The sequence below is a fragment of the Xenopus laevis genome, chromosome 5L (assembly GCF_017654675.1).
Source record: "Xenopus laevis strain J_2021 chromosome 5L, Xenopus_laevis_v10.1, whole genome shotgun sequence".
Classification (NCBI taxonomy): domain Eukaryota; kingdom Metazoa; phylum Chordata; class Amphibia; order Anura; family Pipidae; genus Xenopus; species Xenopus laevis.
In genome coordinates, this window is record NC_054379.1 from 169,835,943 (window position 1) to 169,845,196 (window position 9,254).

The window sequence follows — 9,254 nt, forward strand, 5'->3', positions numbered from 1 at the left end:
GAGACACACCTTGGCACACACCTTGAGACACAACTTGGGACACACCTTGGCACACAACTTGGGACACACCTTGGCACACAACTTGGGACACACTTTGAGACACACCTTGAGAAACACCTTGAGACACACCTTGAGAAACACCTTCAGACAGCAGTTCCCCGCCAAATGCCCCCTGGGGTGCATAACAGGAGATTTATTATGGGATGTATCAGCATTGAGTGCAACTATTCTCTAAAATGCAATCGGAGATAAATGGGGTACATGTCTAATGCACCTTGTTGACCTTTAAATTAACTGTTAGTATGATGTAAGAGGGATATTCTGAGACACTTTTCAATTGGTTTTCATTGTTTATTATTTGTGGTTTTTGAGTTATTTAGCTTTTTATTCAGCAGCTCTTCAGTTTGCAATTTCAGCCATCTGGTTGCTAGGGCCCAAATTCCCACAGCAACCATGCACTGACGTGAATAAGAGACTGGAATATGTATAGAAGAAGCCTGAATAGAAAGATGAGTAGTAAAAAGTAGCAATAAAGATAAATGTGTAGCCTTTTTTGTTTTTAAATGGGGTCAGAACAAGAACAAGAAGGCTAATAATTTAAAACCTATACAAAAGAAAAAATGAAGGCCAAGTTGCTTAGAATAACTAAAAGTTAACTTAAAGGTGAACCACCCCTTCAATGTTACTCAGCTCTTCTCCTCTTCCGCAGTATTTCGATTACATTAAAAGCCTTTGCCATCACCACTGGATCATCAACCAGCTTTTTTCTACACTGCAGGGAGTTACAGTTGTACAAAGAACCAACAGCAATCGGAGTATTAAGCATAACCCTGTGTTCCCCTCCCTCACCTTCCTCTGTAGCCTCCATGAGCTCCTCCCCCAACCCACACAGGTGTTGCAGGTTCCCAGGTGAGTGTGGGCTGGTTGCCCTTTGTACAGTGGGGGGCCCAGTGAGCAGCACCAGAGCAGCCACAGAAACAGGCTCAGCAATGGGCTCTGCATCTCTCTCACTGACCTGCATGGGGCTCCTCTCTGCACCCTCAGGGGCCACACAGGTCCTTTCCTCTGCAGGTTTCACTGCAATTTGTCACCTGCTTTCCAACTCACCCGCATCTCCCCCATCACTAAACTGTCCCCCCTTCTCCTCTGCTTTTTCATGAAAATCTGCAGAAAAAATATATGTCCCTATAACCAAAGGGCGAAAAGTCCAGAAGGGTCATAATCACTCAGTGAGAGGACTAAACACAGCCTGGCAGTGAGGGGGTTACACATAGTCTTGCAGTGAGGGGGTTACACTCAGTCTGGCAGTGAGGGGGTTACACTCAGTCTGGCAGTGAGGGAGTTACACACAGTCTGGCAGTGAGGGGGTTACACTCAGTCTGGCAGTGAGGGGGTTACACTCAGTCTGGCAGTGAGGGGGTTACACTCAGTCTGGCAGTGAGGGGGTTACAGTGGGGGGGGGAGCACAGATGAATGAGGAGCTGATGAGAGGGGGGGGGACTATTAGGGATCAGGATCAGAAGGAGTGAGGGGGAGGGGAGAGAAGAGGCAGCAGGGGGGCCCCATGATTCCAGCCAAGGGTGGGGGAACAGTCTGTACTGGGCCCCCCCCCCATATTGTAATTCAGGGGACACTCAGGCTGCAGCTCTGGACTCTGGGCCAGGACCCCCCTAATGCCCCCGGGGGGCAAACAGACAACTCCAGGGGGGCAGTTAGTGACGTCTGAGCTGAGCTTGGGGCAAATGTTCTGCAGGTCTAACCTTTGTGTCTGACCTGACCCCCCCCTCTCTAATGTGCCCGGGGGTGAAATTAACTGCCCTCCTGCCCCTCATTACTTGCCCCTCTTTACTTGCCCCTCATTACTTGCCCCTCTTTACTTGCGCCTCATTACTTGCCCCTCATTACTTGCCCCTCATTACTTGCCCCTCTTTACTTGCCCCTCATTACTTGCACCTCTTTACTTGACCCTCATTACTTGCCCCTCATTACTTGCCCCTCATTACTTGTCCAGCTGAACCTGTGATGTAGCAGAACTGTAAGTCTCACTCTGTGTCTCCTCTGCACAATGATGGGCAAATAGACCCAGTGATACATTGGACTGAACCATTCCCCAGCTGGAGGAGGAGACAGAACAGGGTAATGTAGTCCCCTCTAGTGGGTGCCCTGGGGATTATTAACCCCACACTGACTGCCTCATTCCTAATATGTCCTGTCTGTCACTATCTCAGTCTCACTCTCGGGGTCCCCACTCCCCAAATTCACTAAGTGATGTATTACCCTACAGCTCTAAAGAGGAACATTTAGGGGTTCCTCCCCTTTTATAAAGTAGATTATCTGTACTTCCCCTTTAATCAGCTGTAATGTCACATGAGAGTCATTGTTTTATTCTCCCAACATGCCCCCCCAGATACAGAAAGGGGTGCCACCTTTTAAACAAAAAAAAGGATCGGGCAGTGGTGGGGGCGGGAACTAAAGGGGCGGACTTTGGTGCAAAAAGGGGCGGAGCATCACCAGAAGCTGGAGAAAATGTAAGTGGTCACCGGTGGGCAAGGGATTCTGCAGATGGTGTTACAGATCCACTGGCAGTAACTTGTAATACCGGCCCCGGCAACACTAGATACAGAGCCAGACTGTGGGTGTCTTTGCTCAATGAAAGCAGCACTGAATGTCACACCTTTTAATTTGGGTCTTTATTATTATTATTATTATTATTATTTCACTTTATTATAACTGCGCCCCGTTATTCTTATTATAGAGCCCCCACACCCCTCTCCGACAACTCATACAATTTCCTCACCAGCTTCTCTTTATATTATGTGACAAACAACAACTCGGTGGGACACAATCCTATTCCTCTATATCAGCTCTGTCCAACTGGCGGACACAACCCCCCTTGTGCGGCCCCCCACATGAAAGAAAGTCTTCCTGCTGTGTCTGATCACTACTTAAAGGGGACCTGTCACCCAGACACATAAATCTGTATAATAAAAGTCCTTTTCAAATTAAACATGAAAACCAATTTCTATTTTTTATTAAAGCATTTATAGCTCATTTAAATATCTCATCTGTCAATCAAATATAGTCTGCCCCTCCTCTAGGCCTTAGGCAATTACTTTCACTTTCCATTCAGCACTTCCTACATGTCACTGCTCTCCCCACATTCCCCCCAATCTCTTCACCATTTAATTGTGTAACCAGGACATGGGGATGGACATCAGGTCCCCCAATCTCTTCACCATTTAATTGTGTAACCAGGACATGGGGATGGACATCAGGTCCCCCATTCTGGTGCACAAACAAGATTCTGAGATGATACAAGGCTTGTCTTAATAACAGTGTCCCACAATATGGCTGCTGCCTGCTTGTTATAATTATGAATTCCCAGACTGAAGGAGACAAGATTCAGATCATTTATACAGTGTAATTAAAGTTCATTTTGCTTGACTAATGTGATAAAATAGGATTATACATATTTTTTTTGGGTGACGGGTCCCCTTTAAATGGTGTTACTACAGACATTAACTGACCCCTGTATTGTACTGTTCTACCTGAGACCCCTCTATTGTTTCTATCCTAAAGCCCCTGTACTGTTCTACCTGAGACCCCTCTATTGTTTCTATCCTAAAGCCCCTGTACTGTTCTCCCTGAGACCCCTCTATTGTTTATATCCTAAAGCCCCTGTACTGTTCTACCTGAGACCCCTCTATTGTTTATATCCTAAAGCCCCTGTACTGTTCTCCCTGAGACCCCTCTATTGTTTATATCCTAAAGCCCCTGTACTGTTCTACCTGAGACCCCTCTATTGTTTATATCCTAAAGCCCCTGTACTGTTCTACCTGAGACCCCTCTATTGTTTATATCCTAAAGCCCCTGTACTGTTCTACCTGAGACCCCTCTATTGTTTATATCCTAAAGCCCCTGTACTGTTCTACCTGAGACCCCTCTATTGTTTCTATCCTAAAGCCCCTGTACTGTTCTACCTGAGACCCCTCTATTGTTTATATCCTAAAGCCCCTGTACTGTTCTACCTGAGACCCCTCTATTGTTTCTATCCTAAAGCCCCTGTACTGTTCTACCTGAGACCCCTCTATTGTTTCTATCCTAAAGCCCCTGTACTGTTCTACCTGAGACCCCTCTATTGTTTCTATCCTAAAGCCCCTGTACTGTTCTACCTGAGACCCCTCTATTGTTTATATCCTAAAGCCCCTGTACTGTTCTACCTGAGACCCCTCTATTGTTTATATCCTAAAGCCCCTGTACTGTTCTACCTGAGACCCCTCTATTGTTTATATCCTAAAGCCCCTGTACTGTTCTACCTGAGACCCCTCTATTGTTTATATCCTAAAGCCCCTGTACTGTTCTACCTGAGACCCCTCTATTGTTTATATCCTAAAGCCCCTGTACTGTTCTACCTGAGACCCCTCTATTGTTTATATCCTAAAGCCCCTGTACTGTTCTACCTGAGACCCCTCTATTGTTTCTATCCTAAAGCCCCTGTACTGTTCTACCTGAGACCCCTCTATTGTTTATATCCTAAAGCCCCTGTACTGTTCTACCTGAGACCCCTCTATTGTTTCTATCCTAAAGCCCCTGTACTGTTCTACCTGAGACCCCTCTATTGTTTCTATCCTAAAGCCCCTGTACTGTTCTACCTGAGACCCCTCTATTGTTTCTATCCTAAAGCCCCTGTACTGTTCTACCTGAGACCCCTCTATTGTTTCTATCCTAAAGCCCCTGTACTGTTCTACCTGAGACCCCTCTATTGTTTATATCCTAAAGCCCCTGTACTGTTCTACCTGAGACCCCTCTATTGTTTATATCCTAAAGCCCCTGTACTGTTCTACCTGAGACCCCTCTATTGTTTATATCCTAAAGCCCCTGTACTGTTCTACCTGAGACCCCTCTATTGTTTATATCCTAAAGCCCCTGTACTGTTCTACCTGAGACCCCTCTATTGTTTCTATCCTAAAGCCCCTGTACTGTTCTACCTGAGACCCAGAGTGAAACTGCCACATTGTTCTCCTGTTCTCACTTTATACAAAATGCTAATGGGGCCCCAGCACTGTGTCACTGTATGTAGTACATATTAGACTGAGAGCTTTCCCTGTCTCCTGCTCTGTTCTACCTTCCCTCCCTGTGTGTGCCATTCTCTGCTTGCCCAGTGCTGCTTGTGTGTGCCATTCTCTGCTTGCCCAGTGCTGCTTGTGTGTGCCATTCTCTGCTTGCCCAGTGCTGCTTGTGTGTGCCATTCTCTGCTTGCCCAGTGCTGCTTGTGTGTGCCATTCTCTGCTTGCCCAGTGCTGCTTGTGTGTGCCATTCTCTGCTTGCCCAGTGCTGCTTATGTGTGCCATTCTCTGCTTGCCCTACACGACCTGTGGGATGTAAGCCTGTTAGGGGTCTGTCAGCATTTGGAAATTGTTGTTAAGGGCCCCTAAGGTGTTTAATCATGTGTTGGGGGGTTGTTGTATTATCCACAGGGGAGGATGACGCATATGGATTTGAGGGTAGGTCTTAAAAGAACAGTTCGGTGTAAAAATAAAAACTGGCTAAATAAATAGTCTGTGCAAAATAAAAATGTATCTGATATAGTTAGTTAGCCAAAAATGTAATGTATAAAGGCTGGAGTGAGTGGATGTGTAACATAATAGCCAGAACACTACTTCCTGCTTTTCAGCTCTCTAACTCTGAGTTAGTCAGTGACTATAAGGGGGGCCACATGGGACATAACTGTTCAGTGAGTTTGTAATTGATCCTCAGCATTCAGCTCAGATTCAAAAGCAACAGTTATGGACCATGTGCCCCCCCTCAAGTCTCTGATTGGTTACTGCCTGGTAACCAATCAGTGGAAAGCAAGAGAGCTGAATTCTTAATGAATCAGATGAAAGTTGAGGGTAGGACTGGCCAGATATGGGATGACTTTGATGTAGTTCTTCAGCTTAAATATATTGCAAAATATGGACAAACAATCCCTGTGTTGTTTAAAGGGTAAGGCATTTTTCAGTAGCAGTAGCACAAAATGTCTCTGTCTTAAATATATTGATAATGAGTTGAGTGCAGAGGACTCTTGTATTTGTCTAAATATATAAGGGCATATGATCACTATATATAAATATATAAGGGGGTATGATCACTATATATAAATATATAAGGGGGTATGATCAGTATATATAAATATATAAGGGGGATATGATCACTATATATATAAATATATAAGGGGGATATGATCACTATATATATATAAATATATAAGGGGGATATGATCAGTATATATAAATATATAAGGGCATATGATCACTATATATAAATATATAAGGGGGATATGATCACTATATATAAATATATAAGGGGGATATGATCACTATATATAAATATATAAGGGGGTATGATCAGTATATATAAATATATAAGGGTCCCAAGGAATCCGCACTCACAGGTCTTAAATAAAATTAAAAATATTTATTAGAACAGATGACTAACGTTTCGGCCTCTCCGAGGCCTTTCTCAAAGTGTTCAATCTACAAAAAACATGCCTTATATACACACAATCTGGCGGGAAACAATGGTAGCTCTGACGTTTGTTGCTCGTCAGAACCAGAGCGACTAATTTGTACTAGACAATCACAAATCCATTGTACATCGTTATAAGATACGCATTGCAGTTAAGTCTGACAATATAATAAATACAAGTTAAAACAATTTAAAAACCAATATATCAGGGCACTGTATCATAATAACTATTTTGTAACCATATGCTGATTGTTTATACTAATAATTTATAACAGTGTTACCAGTGCCACTGATGTAACATTCTTTGAGGATGTATAAAAGGTCCTGACTGTAACGCTTCCTGCTGCTTCACTTATTGCTCCCTAATGCTACAACTTTAATCATATGTATCCCCACACTAAATAGTCTTCCCACTATCTATAAGAAGTGTGTAGACTCTATCTTACAAATGATAGTGTAGTTAACCCACTAGGTGCTGTTTAATAGAAATTGGCCGCTGTGGTGCCCGACTGGAACATCTGTTAACAAAATATCCTAAACACCTCCCCTCGTGACACTAATCATGCGTATCTCTATAGAAACCCCCATAATACGTTAATATGTGGTTAATCATGATTGTATGTTATTATTTTTTGCTGATCAATATGGGAGTTGTTTACACAGTTAGAAACTACGGTATGATGATAGACAGCACGGAGGATTTTGATTAACCACATATTAACGTATTATGGGGGTTTCTATAGAGATACGCATGATTAGTGTCACGAGGGGAGGTGTTTAGGATATTTTGTTAACAGATGTTCCAGTCGGGCACCACAGCGGCCAATTTCTATTAAACAGCACCTAGTGGGTTAACTACACTATCATTTGTAAGATAGAGTCTACACACTTCTTATAGATAGTGGGAAGACTATTTAGTGTGGGGATACATATGATTAAAGTTGTAGCATTAGGGAGCAATAAGTGAAGCAGCAGGAAGCGTTACAGTCAGGACCTTTTATACATCCTCAAAGAATGTTACATCAGTGGCACTGGTAACACTGTTATAAATTATTAGTATAAACAATCAGCATATGGTTACAAAATAGTTATTATGATACAGTGCCCTGATATATTGGTTTTTAAATTGTTTTAACTTGTATTTATTATATTGTCAGACTTAACTGCAATGCGTATCTTATAACGATGTACAATGGATTTGTGATTGTCTAGTACAAATTAGTCGCTCTGGTTCTGACGAGCAACAAACGTCAGAGCTACCATTGTTTCCCGCCAGATTGTGTGTATATAAGGCATGTTTTTTGTAGATTGAACACTTTGAGAAAGGCCTCGGAGAGGCCGAAACGTTAGTCATCTGTTCTAATAAATATTTTTAATTTTATTTAAGACCTGTGAGTGCGGATTCCTTGGGATCGTTGTGGATGAAATTATTGTTTCTGCACCCAGGCAAGCGAAGATCGTTTTTCGTGAGTGCCGACACTATGGAGGAATGTATTAAATATATAAGGGGATATGATCACTATATATGAATATATAAGGGGATATGATCACTATATATAAATATATAGAGGGATATGATCACTATATATAAGTATATAAGGGGATATGATCACTATATATAAATATATAAGGGGATATGATCACTATATATAAATATATAAGGGGATATGATCACTATATATAAATATATAAGAGGATATGATCACTATATATAAATATATAAGGGGATATGATCACTATATATAAATATATAAGGGGATATGATCACTATATATAAATATATAAGGGGGATATGATCAATATATAAATATATAAGGGGATATGATCACTATATATAAATATATAAGGGGGATATGATCAATATATAAATATATAAGGGGGATATGATCAATATATAAATATATAAGGGGATATGATCACTATATATAAATATATAAGGGGATATGATCACTATATATAAATATATAAGGGGATAAGATCACTATAAATAAATATATAAGGGGATATGATCACTATATATAAATATATAAGGGGATATGATCACTATATATGAATATATAAGGGGATATGATCACTATATATAAATATATAAGGGGATATGATCACTATATATAAATATATAAGGGGATATGATCACTATATATAAATATATAAGGGGATATGATCACTATATATGAATATATAAGGGGATATGATCACTATATATGAATATATAAGGGGGTATAATACATATACAGTGGGATTAGCAGCAGGGCCATGGGAGTCCCCAAAGTGATTCAGACAATTATAATTGGATAGAGATGCAGAGAAACAGAAAAAGCCAAGATTTAATGTCTCTGCATTATGAGCTCATCCCGGTCACTGAATGTGTTGGCAGGAGGGTTGGCAGGGGGTGAGGCTGCAGGACACATTAGGGAATGAGATGTATAAAGCTGCTGGTCGCCCCCGAGCTAAGCTGTTGGTACCAGTCACGCTTACAGCCCAAATAGAATTTAAAGGGCAAGTAAAACACATATTTAGATTGGAGCAGCCCCGCACCTCTCCCTGGGTCAGAGTCAGTTTTCCTTCATCTGTGTGTAACGTTGCTGGTCTGGATTCCCATTATAGTGCTGGAGGGCTGGCACCCCATCTAGTAGGGAGTAAATAAATCAGAGATGCCCAACTTGCAGCCCTCCTGCTGTATATAAGTATGTAACATTGTTAGCTTGGAGGGCAAAATCAAAACTTGGGCACAGCTGACGACTCTA